This window comes from Podarcis erhardii (genome assembly GCF_964252035.2).
Source record: "Podarcis erhardii genome assembly, chromosome: 15".
Taxonomy (NCBI): Eukaryota; Metazoa; Chordata; class Lepidosauria; order Squamata; family Lacertidae; genus Podarcis; species Podarcis erhardii.
This window is the reverse complement of record NC_138505.1, coordinates 16,904,524-16,916,806: the sequence shown is the minus strand read 5'-3', so window position 1 is coordinate 16,916,806 and position 12,283 is coordinate 16,904,524. Positions and strand designations below refer to the sequence as shown.

Genomic DNA, 12,283 nt, shown 5'->3' with positions numbered 1-12,283 from the left:
GTTGTGCCAGCCAGCCATCTTCTCTGATTGTTTACTCAGGAGTAAGAGCCATAGAGTTAAAACAGGAGTGGGGGAGGGATGCTCTCTCAACAAAGTATGCACACCTCAGTTTTCAGCCAGAGACAGGGAAATTGTTTTTAAAGCATCTGTGTTAATCCCCTTTTGTAGGTTGGAAAGAAGCCTGTGTAGTTTTGTTAAATACACAGTGTGACATTTCTTTCCGTTATCTTCTCCAGAGGGATAGGTGTGTGCGTTTGTAGCAGTGCAAGCAAAGGATCCTCGGAACTGCAGTTTGTTCAGGGTGCTGGAGACTGTGGTTCCAGGAGATGGAAACTACAGATCCCAGAATTGTTTGGGGGATACCATGTGCTTTAAATGTATGATGTTGTGGGTCTGCCCCAAGAGATTTGTGGCACCTTAAAGAGTCACACCTTTTATTATGGTGCTTAGCTTTTGGGGACCAAGGTTCACCTCAGTGCATGGTGTGTGATCCTCAGATGTATGGATGTAAAGAGGAGAAAAATAAATGTTGGATTTAAATAGCAGTGGAATATAAAAATACAGTTTGTGACAATTCAATGAGTGCTTAAATGCAGGCAGAAGGACCCTTTAGGGCAGCAGTAGCTGATCATCCCAACATCATATTAGCAATCCTGAGTAAACATAAGATGAACCTTTGAGTGCTTTTTTCCTTCAACCTATGTCCTAATAGCAGAGGGTCACGCTCTAGGCATCTGATAATGTGCTCCCAAGTCCACAAAAACCTCTACACTGTAATAAAATGGCCAATTTTTTTAAAAAGCACTAGACTCTTTGTTGTATATCTTCCTGGATTTCTGCCTTTCTGTGGTCCTTTATCTTTTGTTCTGAAAGTTATTTGTTTTTTGAGTCTATAAAAACTGTACCTTTTTAATATTAATTCAGCTAAATTACTCACACAATCGCCCATTTCTTTTTTGGCTTCAGATAAATGGATGGATAGTTTACATAGAGTTCGTGTTTAGATAGTGGTGCCATGTGAGTTCGTAGAACTTCAGTTGTAAACTTCCAGAGGTGTTTCGGTTTTTCTCTCTTGGGTGCTGAAGCCTTAAAATGGTGGTTGCCCTGCCGTGCTTCCAATAAGAGAGAATTTATTTCCTTGTTTGAAAGTTAGACCTGCTGTTCCTTTCGTTCTTCCCTGTGCTGGTATGTATACAAATATATTTAATTCTTGGCCTTGGGAGAGGTTTGGAGGAATAGATTGCTTTGCTATTCCTACTTCTTTAGGCCTAGGACTCCTGGTGTGTGGTGTTGGCACCTAAATGTACTGTTTTCTTCCCAAGTTGTCTATTGCTAATTTCCTTCGCAAGCTGGAATTGCAGACACAACAGGTCTGTCTTGGCTGTTGCTTAGTATGTACAGCCCTGAATTTTATACTCTGTTCCTTCTTGACAAAATGATTGTCAAGGAGGAGGTGTAAAGGCAGGCAGGATCATGTTTCTGTGTTCTTTTAAACCACACCCCGGGATTTAATGAGCGGTGAGCTGGCAGGGTGCCCCATGCCCTGATCTGTTCATTTCAAGCTACCCAAACAGGTCCATCTTGCACTGGGCTTTAAAAGCTTTTAATAAAGGCGTGATCTGTTCTGAGGACCTGATGCCTGTTATCTGTTGGCTCAGAGTGCCTGCTGAGTGCTTTTGCAGCGGGTGTGTGTATGTGTGGCATAGTTATTGACCAAAGAGAGAGAGCAAAAGCAAAGATCAGTTTTAGAAGCAACCAAGGGGGTGCTTGTAAAGTTTCTGTATATTCTGGTTGGGGAGATGCTGGAAAGGCGACTGCAGAGGGCTCTCTTAAATTTGGAAGAGATGAGATGTGGAAATTGAGAATTATTTCTTAAATGCTGCTTTTTGGATCTGGTTGCAAGGTGTTGCTATTGGTAGACAAAGTCCTTAACAGCTTGGGACTGATTTAGCTGTGAGATCGCTTTGCCCCATATATGTTCATGCAGTTCCTACAGTCTGCAGAACTGGCGCTGTTACAGGTGCTACATAATACCGCATTTGTAAGAAATCGATCTTTTACTGCAACACCATCCACACTTTGGAACTCCCTGCCTATTAACATAGCAGGGCCCTTCTTGCGCCTGCTGCAAACATCTTTGTTTACACATGCCTACCCAGATACATAGAATGCTAATGTGTTTTTAGTTCATCGCTGATTTTAACCTTTTGAGTGATTTATTTGATTTTACAAATAGTTTTATTGATTGATTCTTTTTGTAACCTGCTTTGGGATTTATTTATTTTTTTAAAAAACAATCAGGCAGTATACAAATTCTGTGAAGTAAAAATAAATAAGTAAAATAAACATATAATCCTCAATCTGGGTTTGCAGGCAGGGAATCAGTTAAAAAGTTTTGGGGTAGTTTAAGATAAACAGAAATCCTACAATGATCTTTTATTAAAAAGGAACACACAAGCGGCATCATAGGGAAGGTAAAAATATAACAGCAATAAAATGGTTCTGCAACCATCAGTTGCTTGTGATAAAGTTTAAGGTATTGGGAAACTATAAAAGGATGGGGCAACTGAAAGAATCTTTTGCAGGCCTCCAGAGTAGGCCACAGGCTGGAGGATATCATTCCATCAACAGGGTGATTGCCAGAAGTGAAAAGGTCTGTTCTCAGATGACCAACCTCTTGAGCTTTGAAGGCCAGGAAAATGTGGAGCGAGGACTCCAGGAAACAACTTCAACACTTGCCCGGAACTAGAAGCCAGTGGAGTTGTTTTAGACTGGCAGAATGTGTCTTTTCCACCAGTCTGTGTCAACAGCTGCATTCTGGGCTTGCTGGTGATTCTGAGTAGACCTTAAAGAAAGCCCTTCATGAAGCGCTTTCCAGAGAGAGAAACAAGTAATTCATATTATTTTTACAGGAAGTTTTCTAAAGACTTCAGGGTACCATACTCTGCCTGGCAGTGGGGATGGGTCACTGGAGCCTGATGCCATTCTCAGCCTCCTCCCACACCCTGACCCCAAACTCTAGAGCAGGCTTTGGCACCCCTTACTTCCAGGAAGCTCAAACAATGGCAAGGAAGCATCTTTTGCTTTGCACCTGACTATTAGGTGTAATGTTAATCTGCAAGGGCCAGTGTGGTATAGTGTTTAGTGTTTGGACCAGGATCTGGGAGACCAGGGTTCTAATCCCCACTCAAGCATGAAGCTCACAGAGTGACTTGGGCCTATTCCCTGCTGCTCAGCCAAACCCTACCTCACAGGGTTGTTGTGATGGTAAAATGGGGAGGAGGAAAAAAGCTGTGTATGCCACCACCTTGAGCTCCTTTGGGATAGAAATAAACAAGGAAATAATCACAGAATTGTAGAGTTTGAGAGTCACCTAGTCCAGCCCCCCTCAATGAATGTTAAAATATAAAACAAAGCAGTCTGATGATTCATGCATTGAAAGAGAAGCACAATATACCTGTGGTAGGTAAAAATGGCCAGGTATACATGACCTCAGCAAGCCTTACGGCAACCCTATGAGGTCAGCCAGTTCACAAAGGCCACCCCGCCCCACTTTTCAGTCACAATTCCTCCTGCTGCTGCCTTCTCAATATCCCTTCCAGTCCTTGGAGGTGTGGCCCTCTCCGCTGGTGATGGGCAAAGGATTTTTCAGAAGGAGTGAAAACCTGTTTGGGAGACTAGGCTATTATTTCCAGAGGCTCATGTTGGGATAGATTCCTTCTGTTCTTTACAGAGGAAGTGAGTCTTTTTCTGTGTTTTAGGTGTTTCCGCAGTATGGCTCACTCATTCTTTAGTCAGGCAGCACGGCAGTTTTCTGGGGTTATGTAGGATGAATGCAAAACTACAGGGGGTCAACCTGCACTAGCCTGGTGCCCCCAGATCTTTTGGGCTGCTGCCTCCAGGCAGCTTGGCCCTTTTGGACTACAATTCCCATCAGCCTCCCCCTCCCTTTAGGAGGTAGTCCAATGCAGTTGTTGCTGGCTAGGTTTGGTGGGTGATGTAGTCTAATAAAGCATCTGGAGGGCACCATTTGCTATGCTTATAGTTGAATTTCTGCCATATCTAGTGGTTTTCTGCATCTTGGAGAATGGTGAAGAATTGGTGCCCAAGATTATGTTTGTGGCCCTGTTTGGGGACAGAGTGTGGAGTTGCATTTAGAACAGAATATAAGAAGAGGCTGCTGGATGAGGCCACAGTGGTCAACCAGATATCTCAGTGGGACCTGTTTGTCCCACAAACAGGGCCCAAGCACAAGAGCAAATATCCTGTCATGCCGTTTCCAGCAACTGGGACTCAGAAGTATCGCTTGGCTCCAACCATGGAGGCAGAGCCTGGCCATTGTGTCTAGTAGCCATTGATAGCCCTTTCCTCTCCTCTCCATGAATTTGTGCAATCCTTTCTAGATCCATCCAGGTTGGCGGCCATCACTGCCTCCTGTGGAAGTGAGTTTCATAGAATTACGTTATTCCGTCCTGAATCTTCCAACATTCAGCTTCGTTGGATGTTCACAGAGAGAAAAACACTTTCCTTCAATTTCTCAATGCTGTGATAATTTTATAAACTTCACTTCTAACTCGCCTTTTCTCTGAACTAAAAAGTCCCAAATACAGCAGCGTTTTCTCATAAAGGAGTTGCATTTCCCGGGTCGTGACTCTCCTCAGGCTTACTCCTCTTCTTCCTTGCTGGTCCAAGAGGTTGGATATATTTTAAATAAATAACTAGCCTGGGTTGGACTGTTTAACTCTGTGGATTAATTATCTACCAAGCTCCGCTGTTGCGATTGAGTCTGGGGAGGGTTGTTTGGTTGTTTTTTACACAGAGAAGGATCTCTCTCTCATTGTGGGCTGTATCACTGATCAAATATTTGAGCTGGTCTTGCCAGGGTTGGATCATCATCTTAGAAAGCCCACCCCACCTATCCAGTACAGTAGGCACATCCAACTCCCAAGAGATTGCGATCTACTCCCAGTATAAAATAACTGGCAGTGATCTACCCATTGTCATTGGAGGGAGGAGGAGCATGTGTTTCTTAGGGAGGATCGCCCAGAGTTGTTGAGCTGGGGAGGGGGGGAGAATAAGAAAATACGCTCACCACAAACAGCAACGATCACTATTGCACACAGCACTACAGCAAGCATTACTTCCGCATTCCTAATACTTCGCAGGAGGCGGGGACATTACTTGCCCACGATCAACCATGATAACGATAACGCGCAATCTATCAGGGACATACAGGAGATCTACCTGTCGATTGCGGTTGACCGTGGACATCGTTGCAATACAGCATCCTGCACTATACATTTCTAGAACAGTATCATGTCACTTTAAACACAAAGAACCCTAAGAAATGTAGTTTGTTAAGTTTGCTGAGGATTGTTCCCCTCCCAGCGCTACAGTTCCCAGTGTTTCCTTGGAGGAGGGATTGATTGTTAACCCACTCTGAATTGTGCGGGCAAATCCACACCATATGTTTAAAGCACATGGCTTCTTAATAATCCTAAGAGCTATAGCTTACCTCTCACAGAGCTGCTATTTGAAGCGTCTTTTAAAAACTACAGTTCCCAGGAATTCTTGCTGGGGGGGGCAGGGGCTATGTGCTTTAAATGTATGATGTGGATGTCACTTAAGGAATAAAAATATCTCTCTACAAAAGGTCTTCTATTGTCTCCATTTCCCCCCTAACTAAATAGCCTCAGGTGTATCCCCACCCCCCCTCCGCTTCAAATTTGTTTAAGGGTTAGCTAGCTGACTGATCTTCCATTGGATCTGTCCTTAGTAGCCAAGGGACCTTCCAGCTGACTTAACATTGTTTATGTTCCTCCCCTCCCTTTAGGGATCCTTCCTTCCCATTTGGATTCAGAGTTGTTTGTGCAGTTTCCTGGTGCTTTTAATGGGTGTTGAGTACCGTATGATCGCATCCTGGGGGGGCGGCGCGATTACATTCTGGGGGTGCCGCATAGGCACAAAAATGTGTATAATGATAATTGAACCCAGAACCATCTGCATCCAAAGCAGATCTGCCCTACCCCAGAGCTGTATACGTTCCCCTTGCCTTTTATTGCCCAGGGCATCGAGCAAAGCAGTCAGGCTTACTGTGTCTCAGCTTTAAAACCCAGGCTGGGAGTTTCATGCTACGACCCAAAATCAAAAGTACTTTAATTGACTATGAAAGGCAGAATAAACCCTTTTCCAAACCTCGATGACTCTCAGTGCTTCTAATGCCATGAAAGCATGAGGGTGCGACTCTATAAAGTCTATAAAGTCGCTGTCGGAAGGAGTTTTAAACTCTGGGGAAACTGGTTTTGAAGGCTTAAATGAGTACTCCAAGAAGTCCTGTCAGGGCACTGGGATTGCCTCATTTTTTCGCTGCTTTGGTCGTGGCTAATTTAAAAATATTCAGCTCAGTAAAGGAAGGGTTTGTAGGGCAGCAAAGATGGTTAATAGGGAACTTATGGGGGTCTTGCTGGGGGTCTCCCAGCTCCTATCATTCCTGACCATGCTGGTCCTCATCCCTGAGGTAAATCCCTACCATATGGATTACCATCCAGTTTCCAGGGGACCACCTGCTGACAGCTACAAATGTACGCTAAATGAAGTGATCTATATTTCCTATTAGCCAAGTACAAAGAGATCACCTTTTTTGTTTCAACGACATTTTTTTTACATTCTAAAATAGTTATACTTTGCCTCTTTGGGGGAAATGCTGCTTCAAGATGGCTGACAAGGCCTTAGGTCAGCCTTTATCCACCTGACACCCTTCAGCAATGTTAGAAACTCAGATATACTGTATAAGCTAGGTGCCAAATGGCTCCTTAAACCAGGGTTATAGTCTCCAAAACGGAATGTCTAGTTGCCATTTTGGGACCAAACGGCTCGAAAGTCGTATTTTTCAATAGGGCTTTCTGGTTCCTGAAATTCGTTATGATTGTGCAGATAAAATATCATGGATGGAATTCTACAGGATGTGTTGTGTTAGTATGTGAAAACAGACAAGATCCAAGGATCCACCTCCAGATGGTGGAGAGCTTAGGCACCATCCTGTAGTTGCCTGGGCATCTTCCCTACATCACAAGTGCCCGTTAACCAGGTGCAAAATGCGCCTGGTGAATTTCGAATGCTGCCCTTCATATGCTTTAAACTGCAGCTCCCATCAGCCCCAGCTATCGGAGGAGCTGTAGGCCAAAAATGTACTCCCATTCCATGAGTTGATGTAATCCCCTTAAAGCCAGTTACTGACATAGTTTTCTATGTCCCATCCCTCTGGAAACTTCTCAGTTCTTTCACCACAGGTATTTCTTTGTGACAGGGAGTTCCGTAGTTCGTTTTTTTCCTCAGGATGAGTACAGGCTTTGGCTCTGGAGGTACAGTGACTCGGCTGCCCCATTTTAAGCAGATCCAAAGGCTCTAAAATAGAGTAGCCCAGCCTCAAATGTTGTCAACTCATGGGCTACTCTCCTACTATGAGATGAGGAGCAAAGCAGCTGCAAACTTTTTTCTGGGATCCCCCATGCTTGCTTGCTCATGTAAAGCCATAATTTGGCTTGGCATTACCTGTGAACCAGGTCACTCTCTCTAATAACATGGCAGCTCTTCCAAGGTTGCTTTGCCAGACTTTTTACCAGAGACCTTTTTAGCTGGAGACGCTGCTGACAGTATCTGGAACAAAGCAAGTTCTCTTACTACTGAACTTGTGCCTCGCCCCAAATTCCTCCCTTCCCCTTAACCCTAAATAGATGAAAGGAGCAAGCTGGAAGCCATATTCAAATATTTGACTGTAGGATTTCAACTTAGGTGGTATAATCCTTGTGGTTGTCTCTCAATTTAATCTCTGTGCTAATATGTGTTGTTGGTTCTCCAAGCTGGGCTTTTTTACACCTGCCCCAGTGAATTTGCAAGTTTGCAACAGGCCTTTGTGGGTGCCCTCCCCTTGCAGAAAAGCAGCAGCAAACTGTAAATGTGGATTGTGATTTACTGAGTGACAGCCCTGGCTTCCAGAGGCTCCTGTTTCACAATCTTGTGAGTTAATAGGTAGCTCTTTTCTGCCTCTTCCTCCACAGTGGCCAGGTCCAAAGTTAACCAGCTGCGGGGAAATGGCTTCTGTATCATAAAATCCCCTTCTAGGGCTTAAGGTCCAGAACTAGTGCCACAGATCACTTGCAAAAGTTGTCTTGAGTTTTGCAGCTCAGATGGACGCAGAGTTGTTTATGTGCTGCAACTGATTTGACATGCATCCGCATGATTTTAAACTTACTTCCTATCACATCGGCATTCCACCTTTCCTCCAAGGACTAAAAGGGTCCTCCCACAAACCATTTTCTCCTGGCAGGTTTGGCTGAGAGATAGCGACTGCTGAAAGGTCACCCAGTGAGCTTCAGGGCTGAGTAGGGATTGAACCCTGGCCTCCCAGATCCCGGGCCAACTGCAACGCCGCAGTGACTTTTGAAGCAAGGGAAACCATTTCTGATAGGGATGGGTGGATTTAGAGCAACATGGCCCAGCTTCTTGTTTCTGGAATCGTGGTGGGACCACCAGTTTCAAAACTGAAATTGGCACCCTCTGAATCCCATGGCTGTTCAGGTGTGGCTGTTTGTGGGGTGCTGAGTCACGATAAAGTGCTGTACAGCATTATTTGCTGGAATCCCCAGTGACCAGCCTGTGGTTTCCTTAAAATGATGCAGTCTAGCTTCTCTCCACTTTGTTTGGGACCCCTCAATGAGCGAAGGGGTTACAGCCTTCTGCCTGCAGATTCTCCCCTGGAAATGCATGTTTGCATTTGGGGCAGTACAGAGATAATTTTATCTAAGGAATAGATTGCTTTTTTTGGACCTTGTTTTGCCAGAAGCCCCCCCCCCCCATCCCCATCCCGCTTTTAGAACTAAAGCACCAGGCAGTTACAAGGCTGTGAATGTGTGTGCCCTTCAAATGGCAACAGAGATTCACTGGTTGTCCACTGACTTCTTTATTCTGTTAAGAACGTTTGGTTTTGGAGAACAGGGTCTCCATTGTGTGCCATTTGCTTGCCTTAGAACCAAAGGACCTTTTGCTCATGTTTCCTGAATGAGCAATGCATCTGTTTCTACAAGATCTACAGCCCACCCCTATAAAACAAATGCAAGTCAGTTCTGCCAGCCAATTCTTGTTACATTTTTAAATTTACACACACATACACCTGCAAAAAACCAAAAACCAACAGAAATCCTGAGCAGGATGCTTTGGTGCAATGCAACAGGGCAAAATATTTTAAAAACCAAGAGCGTTGTGTGTTTCTTAGGGTGAGGAAGACCAAGAACATTTCTAATGCCGTTTAGTGGGATTTAATTTATTAGGTGCATAAGAAACCCTGCACCATTCCTCTGATGAAAATAAGGATGTCCTATCCCATAATAATAGTAATAATTTAATTTTTTATTCATCACTGACTGGGTTGCCGCAGCCACTCTGGGCAGCTTTCTCTCTCTCTCAAACATAATAAAACATTAAACATTGAAAAACTTCCCTATACAGGGCTGCCTTCAGATGTCTTCTAAAGGTATCTCCCTTGGCTCAGGAGTCGCATAACTCCATACCCCCCAACATTTCTCGGGTGAAGATAGGGCTGTCGTAAGGAAAAGGAGGACATTCTGGGATCAAATCAGAACCAAGACTGCTTCTGTAAATTCTGTAAAACACTCCGCACCAAATCACAAAATTTGGCTTTCATTATGTGTTTTGCTGCTTTTATTTCTTTCCTGTGCTATCTTAATCTCTCTTATTTATTTGAAAAATGCAAACTCTGTTGCATTCCTCCCCCCTACCCGGAAAACTGTTAAAACAACTTTTACCTAGAACTGAGCACTTTCATGGGCCGGGGGTGGGGCATGGGTGCATTTGGCTTGGGAATTGCTGTCTGCCCGCTAAATTACCTGATAAAAGCAGCTGAGGGTGGAAATGAGGTCATTCTGCAGAGCCAGTGGTTTGAGTCAGTTTCTTCTGACACGGAAGGGAAGTGAAGTGAGTAATGAGTGCGTGGGTGCCCAGGGGCAGGAGGGGGGGGGGTGAAGCTGAAACTAGCAAATCCAGAAATTCCACCAGGTGGGTTGAAGACCAGTTAACCTCCTCCTGACTCCTCTTTCTGCTCCATCCATGGCCCTTTGGGTGGGAGCCTCTCCTTCCCATTGGCAAGTTATTGCTGTTTTTAAAGTCCCGTCCCACCCACTTTTTGGAAGTGAGCAGTGGCTGGCATATTCATGCTTGAGAGAAGGTCTAAACCACTGAGCCTCTTGGGCTTGCTGATCCAAAGGTCGGCGGTTCGAATCCTTGCAACGGGATGAGCTCCCGTTGCTCAGTCCCTGCTCCTGCCAACCTAGCAGTTCGAAAGCATGCCAGGGCAAGTAGATAAATAGGTACCGCTGTAGCGGGAAGGTAAACGGCGTTTCCGTGTGCTCTGGTTTCCGTCACAGTGTCCCGTTGCACCAGAAGCAGTTTAGTCATGCTGGCCACGTGACCCGGAAAGCTGTCTGTGGACAAACACCCGGCTCCCTCTGCCTGAAAGCGAGATGAGTGCCACAACCCCATAGTTGCCTTTGGCTGGACTTGATCGTCCAGGGGTCCTTTACCTTTTTACCTTACATGAACCAGTGCAAAGGCTCTGCAATGCTTTTGAACAGAAGGTGCAGAGTGAGAGAATTGGTTTGTTGGAGCACCATGTCAATTAGAGAGTGTTTGGAGGTTGAATCTAGATGACCATTGGCCTTTGATATCTACAATATGTGGCTTTTAGGCACTATCTAAGAACCCAAGCAGGGACACGGGTGGCGCTGTGGGTTAAACCACAGAGCCTAGGACTTGCCGATCAGAAGGTCGGTGGTTCGAATCCCCGTGACGGGGTGAGCTCCTGTTGCTCAGTCCCTGCTCCTGCCAACCTAGCAGTTCAAAAGCACGTCAAAGTGCAAGTAGATAAATAGGTACTGCTCCGGTGGGAAGGTAAACGGCGTTTCCGTGCGCTGCTCTGGTTCGCCAGAAGCGGCTTAGTTATGCTGGCCGCATGACCCGGAAGCTGTCTGCGGACAAACGTCGGCTCCCTCAGCCAATAAAGCGAGATGAGCGCCGCAACCCCAGATTCGGTCACGACTGGACCTAATGGTCAGGGGTCCCTTTACCTTTAAGAACCTAAGCAGACGCCAGTGGTCCATCTCCTCCAGCATCCTGTTCTCACAGTGGCCAACCAGATGCCCATTGTGGGAAAACCCCTGAGCAGGATCCAAGCACAAGAGCCCTCTCCCGCCCTGTGGCTTCCAGTGACAGGCATTCAGAAACGTTAAATGCTCCCAACTGTGAAGGCAAAGCATAGCCATCATAGATAGTAGCCTTCTCCTCTGTGAATTTGCCCAGTCCTCTTTTAAACCCACCCAGATTGGTGGCCATCGCTGCCTCCTGGGGCAGGGAGTTCCATAGTTTAACGATGCACTGTGTGAAGGGGGGTTGTGGTCCAGAATGTCCTGAGAGCGCCAGCTTGGTGAAAGCTGCCCTAATAGAAATAAATGTACCTGTAGCAGGGCAGGGGGAGGGGTGTGCCCACTTCCCAGCAATCTTCCCAGCATCACACAGGATCGAGAGACCTGGTTATACGGGGGCTGTTTCTGTTTTCACTGAACACTCCTTCATCAAACATGCGTTTGCATCAGGTTTCGCCTTTTCTCTCTCCTTTCCTTCCCACTTCAGATTCCGCCCACCTGTGCCAAGCTCATGTTGCGGTACTAAACCCTGAGTCATAGTATTTACTGCTCTATTCTTCCTGTAGGCAAAAGTAATTTTTCTCTGCCCAAGTAAGGCTGGCGACTGTCTTGTGTGTATGCAAGGAAGTTGTAAAATCGTAGAGTTGGAAGGGACCTCTCCCCACCCCCCCAGAGTCATCTAGTCCTGCTCCCTGCAATGCAGGAATCTCAGCTAAAGCATCCAACACAGATGGCCATCCAACCTCTGCTGAAAAACCTCCAGCGAAGGAGAGTCCACCACCTTAGAAGCTTGTCTGTTCCACTAACAGACAGCTCTTACCCTCCGAAAGTTCTTCCTAAGCCTTCCCTCTTCCCTCCTCCCAACCTATTTTGTTTAGGAAATGTCTGCATGCTTTGGGGGGCAGTGGAAGGAAGTTTGTGCCATTTAGGTACGCCAGCTGACCACAAGAATCTGGGTAGATCAGACCGGGGAGGTTCAATCCAGCGTTCCCCATCAAAGGGCTTTCCACATCATGATGATGAACTCCAGCTCCCATCAGCCCCTGCCAGCATGACCACTGGTCAGCGAT

At 45.8% G+C, this 12,283-nt stretch overlaps 1 protein-coding gene across 2 annotated transcripts in view; it reads left to right on the top strand.

Moving 5' to 3' along the window:
• Window positions 1-12,283, top strand: part of F11R (F11 receptor) — a 28,390-nt gene that overhangs the window by 717 nt on the left and 15,390 nt on the right. The window lies entirely within an intron of this gene.